The sequence below is a fragment of the Scyliorhinus torazame genome, chromosome 5 (genome assembly GCF_047496885.1).
Source record: "Scyliorhinus torazame isolate Kashiwa2021f chromosome 5, sScyTor2.1, whole genome shotgun sequence".
Lineage (NCBI taxonomy): Eukaryota > Metazoa > Chordata > Chondrichthyes > Carcharhiniformes > Scyliorhinidae > Scyliorhinus > Scyliorhinus torazame.
In genome coordinates, this window is record NC_092711.1 from 210,143,834 (window position 1) to 210,159,044 (window position 15,211).

Sequence of the window (15,211 nt, forward strand, 5' to 3'; positions counted from 1 at the left end):
GCAAATAATGATCTCGTTAAGGCTAACTATATGGCCGAAGCAATCAAAAATACCCTACATCAAATAGTTAGAGGAGAGCTTCCAGATCCTTTTGTTTCCGCCGTACTTAAATATCTCTCAACTATTCATCAGTTGAAGGCATTGCAGAAATCCACTTCTAGAGTCATGTTACTCAGAGTGAGCGAAATTGAACAGCATAAACCTAACAGAGTTGATACTCTGTGGTGGTTTAAATATAGAGTATGGAGAATTTCTTAAATAGAGTCCGTGCCAAGTATACAACCGGACAAATGATATTTTCAGATTCATAACCGTGTCCAACTCGGACAAATTGCTTCCACAGTGATGCACTATCAATTACGATGAGATGAGAGTAGAGAGTAATCAAGGTTTTATTACATAGAGATGTATGGCCTCCTACAGCTGCTGCCGAAATGGCTGTAGTTCGGAGAGCACACACATTTATACTCCGCCTACTGGGCAGAGCCAGCAGGCAGGGATATATCCCCGTACCTGTAGTACAGGGGCCTTACCGTAATACCCTCGTTTGCAGTGCAGTATATACAATATAATACAACAGTGGTGAATACCACATTCACCCCCTGATAAAAATGAGTCCAGCGGGGGTGGTGGAAAACTATTTAAATACAGGCTGTCATTAAAATTTCAGAGAAGGTTACAATTTTAGACGGTCGGGCGCCTTGATCCATCGTTGAGAGCGCCGCAGTGCTGGTGGCGAGTCAGACGTCGGCTCGGTCGTCGGTGACTCCGGGAGCGTGTCAACATCCTCTTCATCTCCGGGTGGAACCAAGGGGAGGACGGATTGTGCTGGAGCGTGGTCTGTGGTGGGTTGCACTGGGGGAAGGGAGGGTGGCGCCAGGGCAGAGGTGGGGGTGTGTGCCAGGTCCCTGAGGGAGACTGTGTCTTGGCGGCCGCCGGGGTACGCTACGTCGGTGTACTATGGCTTTGCATGGAGTAGCTGTACACTCTCAACCAACGGGTCCGCCTTGTGGAGCCACACGTGCTTGCGGAGTAGAACGGGTCCTGGCGCTGCCAGCCACGTTGGGAGCGAAACCCCAAAGGTGGACTTCCTGGGGAAGGCCAAGAGACGTTCATGGGGGGTTTTGTTAGTCGCCGTGCACATGAGCGACCGAATGGAATGAAGTGCGTCGGGGAGGACCTCCTGCCAGCGGGAGGCCGGGAGATTTCTGGACCGTAGGGTCAGCTGAACGGCCTTCCAGACCATCCCATTCTCCCGCTCCACCTGCCCGTTTCCCTGGGGGTTGTAGCTGGTCGTCCTACTCGAGGCAATGCCCCTGTTGAGCAGGTATTGGAGCAGCTCATCGATCATAAATGAGGATCCCCAGTCGCTGTGGACATAGGCGGGGAAACTGAACAGAACGAAGATGGTGCTGAGGGCTTTGATGACGGTGGCAGACATCATATCGGGGCAAGGGATGGCGAAGGGGAATCGGGAATATTCGTCGACCACATTGAGAAAATACGTGTTGCGGTCGGGGGAGGGGAGGGGCCATTTGAAGTCCATGCTGAGGCTTTCAAAGGGGCGGGAGGCCTTCACCAGGCGCGCACGGTCTGGCCGGTAGAAGTGCAGTTTACACTCCATGCAGACCTGGCAGTCTCTGGTGATTGCCCTGACTTCCTTGATGGAGTAGCGCACATTGCGGACCTTAATGAAGTGATAAAAGCGGGTGACCTCTGGGTGACAGAGATCGTCGTGCAGGGTCCGGAGTCGTCCATTTGTGCACGAGCACATGTACCTCAGGACAGGACATAGGGGGGCTCGTTGAGCTTCCCGGGGCGATACAAAATCTTGTAATTAAAGGTGAAGAGCTCGATCCTCCACCCCAAGATCTTATCATTTTTGATCTTACTGCACTGTGTGATGGTAAAAATAAAGGCAACTGACTGCTGGTCTGTGAGGAGAGTGAATCTCCTGCTGGCCAGGTAATGCCTCCAGTGCCGCACAGCTTCAACAATAGCTTGGGCCTCCTTTTAGACGGAGGAGTGCCGAATTTCAGAGGCATGGAGGGTGTGGGAAAAGAATGCCATGGGCCTGCCTGCCTAGTTGAGGGTAGTGGCCACAGCGACGTCTGATGCATCGCTCTCGACTTGGAAGGGGAGTGTCTTTTCGGCCGCGAGTATCGCGGCCTTGGCGATGGTGGCCTAGATACGGTTGAAGGCCTGGTGAGCCTCGGCCGCCAGTGGAAAACCGGTGGAGTGGATGAGTGGGCGGGCTTTGTCTGCACAGTTAGGGACCCACTGGGCGTAGTACGAAAAGAACCCCAGGCATCGTTTGAGGGCCTTGGGGCAGTGGGGAGGGGGGAGATCCATGAGGGGGCGCATGCAGTCGGGGCCGGGTCCTAGAACTCCGTTCTGAACCACATAGCCGAGGATGGCTAATCGGTTCGTGCTGAACACACACTTCTCCTTGTTGTAGGTTAGGTTGAAGATTTTGGCGGTGTGGAGAAATTTGGAAAGGTTAGCGTCGTGGTCCTGCTGGTCGTGGCCGCAGATGGTGACGTTATCCAGGTACGGGAAAGTGGCCCGCAGTCCGTACCGGTCAACCATTCGGTCCATCACCCATTGGATGACCGATACCCCATTAGTGACGCCGAAGGGAACCCTAAGGAAATGGTAAAGGCGGCCGTCCGCTTCAAATACAGTGTACGGGCCTTGCGAATTGGGAGCTGGTGGTAGGCAGATTTCAGGTCCACTGTCGAGAAGACCCTGTGGGCACGATCCTCCACTCCCACGCCGGTTGGGAGAATCGCCTGGGCCGCCGAAATTTCCGGGGACTCCGGTCCGATGCCCTCCCGTGATTCTCCCAAGCGGCGGGAACGGCCCGGTCGGGTTTCGCGGGCCGCAGGCCGGTGAATCGCCGGAGGTACCCAAAATGGCGATTCTCCGGCACCCCCGCGATTCTGAGGCCCGGATGGGCCGAGCGGCCAGGCCAAAACGGCGTGTTCCCCCCGGCGCCGTCCACACCTGGTCGCTACAGTCGTGGGCGGTGCGTGAACGCTGGGGGGGCGGCCTGTGGGGGGCGAGGGGGGATCCTGCACCAGGCTTCACCTTGAATGTGGGGTGGACGCGACTGGTGCCCACCGATCGTCGGGCCGTCCTCTCTGAAGGAGGACCTCCTTCCTTCCGCGGCCCCGCAAGATCCGTCCCCCATCTTCTTGCGGGGCGGATTTGGACAGGACGGCAACCACGCATGCGCGGGTTGGCGTCGGCCAACCCGCGCATGTGCGGATGACGTCCGTTATGCGGCGCCGGCCGTGTCATCTATTCGGCGCCGCTTTTACGCGGGCGACAAGGCCTGGCGCGGGTAGATGACGCGGCCCTGATACTGGCCCATTGTCAGGGCCTGAATCGGTCGGGACCGGGGCCGTTCCGCGCCGTCGTGAACCTCGACGGCGTTCACGACGGCGCGGCCACTTTGGCGTGGGGGTGGAGAATCGCGCCGGTGCAATCTGATTGACCATATCAGATATGCATGGGAGGGGGTACGCGTCGAGATGCGTGTACCGATTGATGGTCAACGACCATCCTGTTTCCCTCCGTCGTTTTCACCACTACCATTTGGGCTCTCCAGGGGCTGTTGCTGGCCTCGATGATGCCTTCGCGAAGCAGCCGCTGGACCTCAGACCTGATGAAGGTCCTGTCCTGGGCGCTGTACCATCTGCTGCTTATGGCGACGGGTTTGCAATCCGGGGTGAGGTTTGCAAACAGAGAAAGCGGGTCGACCTTAAGGGTCGGGAGGCCGCATACAGTAAGGGGTGGTAGGGGCCCGCCAAATTTCAGGGTTAGGCTCTGGAGGTTGCACTGGAAGTCCAGGCCGAGTAGCAAGGCAGCGCAGAGGTTGGGGAGGATGTAGAGCCGTAAGCTGCTGAACTCTACGCCCTGGTTGGTGAGGGTGGCGATGCAGTACGGAATGGGATCCGGAGGCAGGGAGATTCTTTGGTTAATGGGGTGTACCGCGAGGGAGCAGCACCTTACCGTTTCGGGGTGGATGAAGCTCTCAGTGCTCCCGGAGTCCAGAAGGCAGGATATTTCAGGCCCGTCGACCTTCATCTTTGTCGATGCGGTCGCGAGGTTGTGCGGTCGGGACCGGTCTATCGTGTGGAGGCGAGACGTGGCTGGTCATCGGCGGTTGCAGGCGATGAGCGACCCGATGAGGTGCCCGAGAGGCAGGGGTCCTGAGGCGGGGAAGATGGCGGCGCCCACCCACGGGCCACATGTATCCTGAGGCAGGCAGGATGGTGGCGCCCTCGGGCCGCACGTGTCCTGGGGCAGGCAAGATGGCTCCACCCATTGGATATGAGGCAAGCAAGATGGCAGCGCCCACGGGCCACACGTGTTGTGAGGGGAGCAAGATGGCGGCACCCACGGGCCGCACGTGGTCTGAGGCAAGGAAAATGGCGGCGTCCACTGGCCGCACGTGGGGGGTGCAGGGACTATAGCGGCGATTGAGCGGGCCTGGCACACTGCAGCGAAATGTCCTTTCTTGCCGCAGGCCTTGTAGATCGCGTTCCGCGCTGGGCAGCGCTGCCGGGGGTGTTTTGTCTGTCCGCAGAAGTAGCACTTGGATCCATAGATTTCATAGATTTTACAGTGCAGAAGGAGGCCATTTGGCCCATCGAGTCTGCACCGGCTCTTGGAAAGAGCACCCTACCCAAGGTCCACACCTCCACCCTATCCCCATAACCCAGTAACCCCACCCAACACCAAAGGCAATTTTGGACACTAAGGGAAATTTATCATGGCCAATCCACCTAACCTGCACATCTTTGGACTGTGGGAGGAAACCGGAGCACCCGGAGGAAACCCACGCACACACAGGGAGGATGTGCAGACTCCGCACAGACAGTGACCCAAGCCGGAATCGAACCTGGGACCCTGGAGCTGTGAAGCAATTATGCTATCCACAATGCTACCGTGCTGCCCTCGGGGTTGGTTGGCTGCCACGCGGTGCAGGTGTGGGGGTGGCTGCGGGCGGTTGCTGATGGGGTCCACGATGAGGTGGCCGCTGGTGGGGTCCACGATGCCCAGGAGGAGTGGGCCGTGCGGTCGGGGGCATACGCCTGTACGTTGCGAGATGCAACTGTGAGCGAGAGCACTAGTTTCTTGGTCGCCGCGAGGTCAAGCATAGCCCCTTCTAAGAAGCGATGGCGGATGTAGGCCGACCCTATGCCCGTAATGAACGCGTCTCTCATTAGCAGATTAGAATGTTCAGCGGCCGAAACGGCCTGGCAGTCACAGTCTCTTACCAGGGCGAGCAGAGCACGCCAGAAATCTTCCACAGACTCACCAGGAAGTTGGTTCCGCATGGACAGGAGGTGCCTGGCGTAGATCTTGTTGGTCTGCTGAGCGTAGTTGTCCTTCAGTAGCGCCATGGTCTCTGCATAGGTAGGCGCGTCCTGGATGAGGGGAAAGACATCGGAGCTCAGCCGCGTGTACAGAATCTGGGGCTTCTGTGCTTCTGGGATTGGGTCTGTCACAGATCCGATGTATGCTTCAAAGCAAGCTAGCTAATGTGCAAAGTCTTTTTTGGCGTTGTCTGCTTGAGGATGCAACTGCAGGCGATTCGGCTTGATGCGGAGATCCCCCTTTGTAAAATCTCTGTGTAATAAATTGATGCACTATCAATTAAGATGAAACGAGAGTAGAGAGTAATCGAGGCTTTATTACACAGAGATGTGTGGCCTCCACAAGCTGCTACCGAAATGGCTGCAGTTCGGAGAGCACACACATTTATACTCCGCCTACTGGGTGGTGCCAGCAGGCAGAGGTCTAACCCCGTACCTGTAGTACAGGGGCCTTACTGTAATACCCTCGTATGCAGTGCAGTATAATATAATACAACAGTGGTGACTACCACACACAGGAAATTTAAAAGCACATGTCCGAGATCCCACTCCGTACACTTTAATTGGCCAGGCTGGATTTAATAGAACTTCCTTACCGCCATTAGAATATTTTTCCGCTGACATGTGGATAGGGACACCCTACGGTTATGCTTTTATTGGCAAAAACACCATGATTGCGCAGGTCAAGGAGACACAGCCTGAGTGAGTGAGACATAGACAGAGTGAGAATTTGGTAATTTGGTGCAGTGAGGTAACCAGGAAAGGTAAGTGGTTAATCTAATTTTGCTGTTTTTCAGTTAAAAGTGCAGTGTAGATTAGTGACTGATTGGCTGAAGCTGCCCCCACCCTAATTGCTGAGAGGCAGTTATCTGGCAGTCACCTGAGGCCTGTTAAGGGGCACAAAGGTACACATTGTATTCTTCTCTTTGAAGTTTTAGCGTGAGTCATCCTAAATTCTGTATAAAAGACAGACAGAAAGCGCACTTAGTAAGCATTGCATAGGTCAAGGAAACACAGCCTGAGTGAGTGAGACACAGACAGAGTGAGAATTTGGTAATTTGGTGCAGTGAGGTAATTCGGTGAAGAGTGGGAGAAAGTGCTTTTGCCCGACTGTTTTCTTCTCTCTCTTTCTTCGGGCCTAATTTTGGGAGCCGTTCGGAGGAGGAGGAGCAGTCTCTGTGAGTATAAAAACCTAACGGAAACTTGGTTTTCCAGTTTTTTTTTTCAAAAGTGACGTCAGAGGAAAGCTGTGATCTGATTGGTTGATAGCAAATCTGCCCCAAATTTAAAAAAAAACACAGCTAAACTCGTCAACTTAAATTAAACTAATTAATTAATTAGTGATGGCTGGTCAGGTGATGTGCTTGAGCTGCTTGATGTGGGAGCTGGCAGATCCCATTGCGAGCTGCAGCAACCACATCTGCAATAAGTGTTGGCTGCTCGAAGAGCTCCAGCTCAGAGTTGATGAGCTGGACTCTGAGCTTCAAACACTGAGGCACATCCGGGAGGGGGAGACTTACCTGGACACTGTGTTTCAGGAGGCAGTCACACCTGTCAGAGTAAGTAGTTTAAATTCTGCCAGTGGCCAGGGACAGCAGGGTGTGACTGCAAGTCAGGCAGGTAAAGGGAACCAACAGTCAGGAACTCAGGAGCCTCAGCCCTTGACCTGTCCAACAGGTATGAGGCACTTGCTCCCTGTGTGGATGGCGAACAGGGCTGCAGGAAGGATGAGTCAACTGACCAAGGCACCATGGTTCAGCAGGCCATTCAAGGGGAGGGAGTAAATAGGCAAGTTGTAGTTGTAGGGGATTCTATTATCAGGGGGATAGATGGTATACTTTGTGAGCAGGATAAAGAGTCCCGCATGGTATGTTGCCTGCCCGATGCTAGGGTGCGGGACATCTCTGACCGGCTTGAAAGGATACTGGAGAGGGAGGGGGAGGATCCAGTTGTTGTGGTCCATGTCGGTACCAACAACATAGGCAAGTCTAGAAAAGAGGACCTGTTTCGAGATTATAAAAAGCGAGGATTCAAATTAAAAAACAGGTCCTCAAGGGTCATAATCTCCGGATCACTGCCCGAGCCACGTGCAAATTGGCATAGGGAGGCAAGAATAAGGGAAGTTAACACGTGGCTGAAAGAGTGGTGTGGGAAAGAGGGGTTCCTTTTCATGGGTCACTGGCATCAGTTTTGGGACAGGGGGGACCTATACCGTTGGGATGGTCTCCACCTGAACCGAGCTGGGACCAGTGTTCTGGCGAAAAGAGTAAATAGTGTGGTCAATAGAACTTTAAACTAGAGATTGGGGGGAAGGGAAAGTCAGGGAACCAAGAGGTGAAGTAATCAGTGGGAAGCGTAGCTGCTTAGGAATACAAAAAAGCATGAAAGGACAGAACTCAGGAGAGGTTACGAAAGTCCCCATCCCACAAAATATGACACAGTGTATGGAAAGGCTCTGTAAACCAAGGTCCATTACACTAAGAAAACAAAAAGGGACGGTCAAGAGAGAATTAAAGGTGCTATATTTAAATGCGTGCAGTGTACGGAACAAGATAGATGAGCTTGTGGCCCAGATTGTGACTGGCAGGTATGAGGTAGGCATCACAGAGATGTGGTTGCAGGGGGTTCAGGACTGGCATTTAAACATCCAGGGATTCACAACCTATCAAAAAGACAGAGAGGTGGGCAGAGGGGGCGGGATTGCCTTGTTAATTAGGAATGAAATTAAACCAATAGCACTAAACGACATAGGGTCAGATGATGTGGAGTCTGTGTGGGTAGAGTTGAGGAACCACAAAGGCAAAAAAAACATAATGGGAGTTATGTACAGGCCTCCTAACAGTGCTCAGGACCGGGGACACAAAATGCACCACAAAATAGAAAGTGCATGCCAGAAAGGCAAGGTCACAGTGATCATGGGGGACTTCAATATGCAGGTGGACTGGGTAAATAATGCTGCCAGTGGACCCAAGGAAAGGGAATTCATTGAATGTTTACAGGAGGGCTTTTTGGAACAGCTTGTGATGGAGCCCACGAGGGAACAGACCATTCTGGACTGAGTGTTATGTAATGAGCCAGACTTGATTAAAGATCTTAAAGTAAGGGAACACTTAGGAGGCAGTGATCATAATATGGTAGAATTCAATCTCCAATTTGAAAGAAAGAAGGTAGAATCAGATGTAAAGGTGTTACAGTTAAATAAAGGTAACTTCAGGGGCATGAGGGAGGAACTGACGAAAACCGACTGGGAGCAGAGCCTCGTGGGAAAGACAGTAGAACAGCAATGGCAGGAGTTTCTGGGAGTAGTTGAGGACACAGTACAGAGGTTCATCCCAAAGGAAAGAAAGGTTATCAGAGGGGGGATTAGGCAGCCATGGCTGACAAAGGAAGTTAGGGAATGTATCAAAGCAAAAGAGAAAGCCTATAATGTGGCAAAGAGTAGTGGGAAGTCAGAAGATTGGGAAGGCTACAAAAACAAACAGAGGATAACAAAGAGAGAAAGAAGGAAAGAGAGGATCAATTATGAAGGTAGGCTAGCCAGTAACATTAGGAATGATAGTAAAAGTTTCTTTAAATACATTAAAAACAAACGGGAGGCATTGGGCCGCTCCAAAATGACGCTGGTAATCTAGTGATGGGAGACAAGGAAATAGCTGAGAAACTAAATAAGTACTTTGCGTCAGTCGTCACAGTAGAAGACATGAGTAATATCCCAACAATTCCGGAGAGTCAGGGGGCAGAGTTGAATATGGTAGCCATCACAAAGGAGAAAGTGCCAGAGAAAATAAGAGGTCTAAAAGTTGATAAATCTCCGGGCCCAGATGGGCTACATCCTAGAGTTCTAAAGGAGCTAGCTGAAGAAATAGTGGAGGCGTTAGTTATGATCTTTCAAAAGTCATTGGAGTCAGGGAAAGTCCCAGAGGATTGGAAAATCGCTGTTGTAACCCCCCTGTTCAAGAAGGGAACAAGGAAAAAGATGGAAAATTATAGGCCAATTAGCCTAACCTCGGTTGTTGGCAAGATTCTAGAATCCATTGTTAAGGATGAGATTTCTAAATTCTTGGAAGTGCAGGGTCGGATTAGGACAAGTCAGCATGGATTTAGTAAGGGGAGGTCGTGCCTGACAAACCTGTTAGAGTTCTTTGAAGAGATAAAAAATAGGTTAGACCAAGGAGAGCCAATGGATGTTATCTATCTTGACTTCCAAAAGGCCTTTGATAAGGTGCCTCACGAGAGACTGCTGCTAAAATAAGGGCCCATGGTATTCGAAGCAAGGTACTAACATGGATTGAAGATTGGCTGTCAGGCAGAAGGCAGAGAGCTGGGATAAAAGGTTCTTTTTCGGAATGGCAACCGGTGACAAGTGGTGTCCCACAGGGTTCAGTGTTGGGGCCACAGCTGTTATCTTTATATATTAACGATCTAGATGACGGGACTGGGGGAATTCTGGCTAAGTTTGCCGATGATACAAAGATAGGTGGAGGGGCAGGTAGTATGGAGGATGTGGGGAGGCTGCAGAAAGATTTAGACAGTTTAGGAGAGTGGTCCAAGAAATGGCTGATGAAATTCAACGTGGGCAAGTGCGAGGTCTTGCACTTTGGAAAAAAGAATAGAGGCATGGACTATTTTCTAAACGGTGACAAAATTCATAATGCTGAAGTGCAAAGAGACTTGGGAGTCCTAGTCCAGGATTCTCTAAAGGTAAACTTGCAGGTTGAGTCCGTAATTAAGAAAGCAAATGCAATGTTGTCATTTATCTCAAGAGGCTTGGAATATAAAAGCAGGGATGTACTTCTGAAGCTTTATAAAGCATTAGTTAGGCCCCATTTAGAATACTGTGAGCAATTTTGGGCCCCACTCCTCAGGAAGGACATACTGGCACTGGAGCGGGTCCAGCGGAGAGTCACACGGATGATCCCAGGAATGGTAGGCCTAACATACGATGAACGTCTGAGGATCCTGGGATTATATTCATTGGAGTTTAGGAGGTTGAGGGGAGATCTAATAGAAACTTACAAGATAATGAATGGCTTAGATAGGGTGGACGTAGGGAAGTTGTTTCCATTAGCAGGGGAGACTAGGACCCTGGGGCACAGCCTTAGAATAAAAGGGAGTCACTTTAGAACAGAGATGAGGAGAAATTTCTTCAGCCAGAAAGTGGTGGGTCTGTGGAATTCATTGGTGGAGGACGGGACGTTGAGTGTCTTTAAGACAGAAGTTGATAAATTCTTGATTTCTCGAGGAATTAAGGGCTATGGAGAGAGAGCGGGTAAATGGAGTTGAAATCAGCCATGATTGAATGGTGGAGTGAACCCGATGGGCCGAATGGCCTTACTTCCGCTCCTATGTCTTATGGTCTTATGGATTGTACGAATGCACCCTGTTCAGTGGTTGCAACCCCTATCTTTGAAAAACTATCTAGAATTCACATTCTGGGCAATGGATCAGTAGCGATACATGCCCCTGAGTATTGTGACGACTGTCAACTTGCTCCAGGAACATGGATGTTGACGCCGCATGAAAATGTAACTTGCTGTGGCTATGGCCTTAAAAAAGACCACAGACACGCAGCAGCAGTCTCCATTTCCCCAGGAAATCACTTCCCATCCACCATTAGGGTTTCTAAATTGACCGCTCTCCTAGCACATATGTATCATGCTCACCTTACAGTCACTTTCACTAATTATGACGTAACTGAGCATATTAGGCATGCCAAACACATATTAGCACAAGTTCAGATTTTCGATTCTGTCCATGCCCCGGACTGGATATGTGCCATTATTTGGCCGCTGAAAATGTTTTTCTCAAAATGGGTTCCATCCTTCAAGGAATTACTCACACTGCTGGTGATGTTATTTCCTATTTTTCAGGATTCTTTGGATCCTTTAGTAATGTTCTACATTACGCACTGCCTATCGGTGGCACAATTTGTTTGATTTTACTCATTTCCTGTCTCCGCAGATAGACCCTCACCATGTCCTCAGTATTTCCAGTCCACCTTCAGGATTGGGCCGAGCACATGCAATTCCTTATTAGTACAGGAAGGGGCACTGATCATCAATGAGAATCATTTTTTTTTTTTGAGTAATTGGATCGACAGCTGGCTTGTAATACAGAACAAGGCCAGCAGTGCAGGTTCAATTCCTGTACCAGCTTACCCGAACAGGCGCCAGAATGTGGCGACTAGGGACTTTTCACAGTAACTTCATACTTGTGACAATGGAAGATTCTTCTTCTTCTGCTTCTTCTTATTATTATTATCATTATTAATAATCTCTTTCTGGACATGAGGATATGTATACGAAATGTCAATCAACCGACTCTCCCAACCCGGAAATCCTTCCGTACTTTCGTTTTCGTATAGCCCCTATAGCTTATGGCCTTTTTCAAATGATGCCTCATCAACATATTGATCGAAATCCCTCTAGGATTGTTAACCTTCATGAAGAAGGATCCCTTTGCGCCTCTATGGCAATTGTACTGTGTCCTCGTTGTAATCGACGAGGTCTCTTACGTCCTACTGTTACTACACCCAGGAGATATGGTACTCCTTTTAACATTCATGGACCAGGAACATACTGTCATTGGCAGTATGCTGCCATGATACAATCCCCAAAGGGACTCAACTAGTGTCACGGTTATCTTCTACCAGATCTCAGTCCGTGCAGCTACGCTTCCTGGCGACTACATCAGTTTGCAGCTGCTATGGCTCCCACCTTTTCTGATCAATTCATAAATCATCATCTTTTCGGTCCTTTCCCGCCACGACCACCTATTGTTATCACTCCTTTCTGCCTTAATGATAAAAATGGCCCCATACTAGGACCATCTCTGACATCATCGTTAAATTCCTCACTCCCTTACCTGGAGATGAGGTCGGATGCGGAAAGTGAGCCCGCTGCCACCGGTTCATCTTCTCTATCCGTATCTGTATTGCTTCACAGCCACGCAGATGATCTCACAACAGTTGAACGTCATATCGAGGATTGGCGAGACCTTCAGATTTTGCACCTCTTACGTACAAAGATGCCAGAGTGATCATCAATGATATTGAAATTCCCGGCCTTTATAGAGGGGGATCTGGCACCGATGTCACCAATGCTGTAACAGCCCTCACTTCATTTGCCACGCATCTTACAGATTCTGAAACTGCGACCCTCACTTCACTTATCGAATATCTCGCTGAATCTGAAACTGATATAAACCCCGAGAATTTCACAATCGATTCCATCATCAAACATCTCCTGGAAATTGACAAGTAATTATAATGATCCTATTACTTATACATAGACATATCTTGGATTAAGTACTGATACCTGAATCAATGCTAGAACCTGTATAACATTATCTTCATGTGATAAAACCATTCATCCCAACCTCATTGGAAAGATGGAGAACGCTTTGTTCCTGTATCGACCAAGTTCATCGACAAATGGAGTGTTTAGAAGCAATCAGAACTCTTTTTATTCTAACATCATCCAGCTATCCCGAAGCCCAACATTATTGGAACCAACAGTACTTAATCGAAGATCTGTTCCCATTAACAATGAGGAACCAGGAACAGTTATTATCCCTTCTGTTCGTTTAATTAAAGGAAACCCAGAAATCTCAACCCTTTCGCCAGGGATTGAGACAATTTATTACCAGTATCTTGAATATGGGTTTTTTGTATGAAAACTTCGAATTATATTTTGGGAAAATAATAAAGAAAGATTTGTCCTTGCGTATGGAGGAAGCATTGCATTACAACGATACGAAGCCTTAAAAACTGAACTAAGAACAGGTTACTTTGAGGCACTTACCATTCAAGCCTCAGGGCACAAGCATGAAAATAATATGTTAAGTGATGATCAAGACACTCTTCACTTTCTTGCTGTTATTTGTAATAATACTGTACATCCTCTTGGGAAGACCAAATGTTTAAATTGTCACCAAGAGAATGGACAGGGAGAAATAAAGCCATGCCTGCGTTGCATGTTGAAATTTAGAAATGATAAGTGCAATATAGAATTCTTGTGTAGAGGTTTCTACTTTCCTGCCATTCCCATCGAAAGGGATCAAGTAAGTCCTTGGGTTCCCCTGAGTACCACATGGAACTCGGACAATCTGGCCACCCTATGGGAATTGGTAGTGGGTAATCACCAAGTACACCCAGAAAACACTGGAGCTTGGTTAAAGTAGAGTAAACTCCAATAATCCAGAGAAGTTTGAAATAATTTGTAATTATCTGATGAACTTGATGCAAAAAGAAATTGACCAAACAGAAAAAGAAATAGAGACTGAACTAAATCCTGAAAAAATAAAACAATTAGCAACTTTAAAAACAGCTCTTCAAACAAGGCTTAGGCCTCATGCAAAATGCCATCACTGCCGCTATTACAGCGAGAGACAGAACAAAAAATACATTGATTAGGACTATAGAAGTTAAATTTCTGAAATGGGCAGGGAAGCAAATGTTACAATCATTCCTACAGAAAACAGAAACATTACCCCTTATAGACCAACAACGTTTGAAGGATCGAATCCATGGAATCCTCAATGAATGTGGGGATGTCCTTAGAAGTGATTATCTTCCATTATAGAATGGAACTGAGAATGAATTACAAGATAGTCTGCCAAACAAATGCACATTATACTGTTCCTTCCGACTAAAGGTTTTCCTTTGGTAGGGAAGGAAGAAGTCAATAATTGTGCAAATGAAAGGACAGACCTGAGTAAGAGCAACTCAGTGATTAATAAGAATTTAGGTCTATCAAGAGGGGGATGTGATGGATATCACGTTCACCACAGAATTCGGTTTAAAATAAGGCATTCATACAAACAGCATTTTAATTCAATGTGGAATAAAACCACTTCAGCTAAAGGTCAGGTAGAGGTTACCACCTGATGGGAGAAACACGAGCTGGTTTCAAAGACTCATTAATACAACAAATAAAGGCTGCTCTTTTGACAGACCATAAAATTCTTTGGGATTGCTCCCTGCACCTATAAGTATTCAAAGAAGGACAGGGAATTCTCCAGATAAATAAATACTCACATCTTTCCCTAACTATACCTCTTGGCACTTAGAATAATACCCTCAAAAAAAGTGTCTGTTTTGGTATCTGAAGAACATGACAACACTGAAAAAAGACAGGCCTCTAGCGAGTCCCCCTTGCCAATATATCTTAGGACACCTGACATTTACACAGACCCTACGGCAATTAAAAGATGTATTAATGATAATATATCCAATTAGCCATTTGGCTACAGGTAATTAACCAACAATAAGTGATAGGATAACAGATGCCTTCCTTGACCGATAAGGGAATTTCCATGTATATAAAGAGGAGGCATTTTAGAAGAAAAGCACATTACTTCTGACCCCCTTCGGGAGTGAGAGTCAGTTCTATTCTGAAAAGCTTGTCTCGTCAGACAAAACCTCAGGTTTGTAAGTCTGGTTTTGTTTAACTTCTTCGAAATATATTGAGAAATTGATTGGAGATACTTTAGGATTTTCCATGTTTCATTCTATTGAGGGAAGTTAGTGTGTTAGCAGATAACATAGGACTGTTAACGATTTATATTTTTAACTCTGCAATTCTGTATGGATCTATTGGGAGTATTTTTTATAATAAAAATACTTTGACTAAAATTATACTGTGTAGACTCACTCTCAAAGTCTAAACTCCTCGACACTCATTTAGGAAGTCTTAAATGACTAAGGACCCATGACAATAGAGGTAATGATTTAGTTATGAGTGACGTATCTGAACTTCCCCATAAAAAGTAACTGAGATCCTGTTTAACTGTCTGAGACCCGGATAAGCATTCTCCCTTCGTGA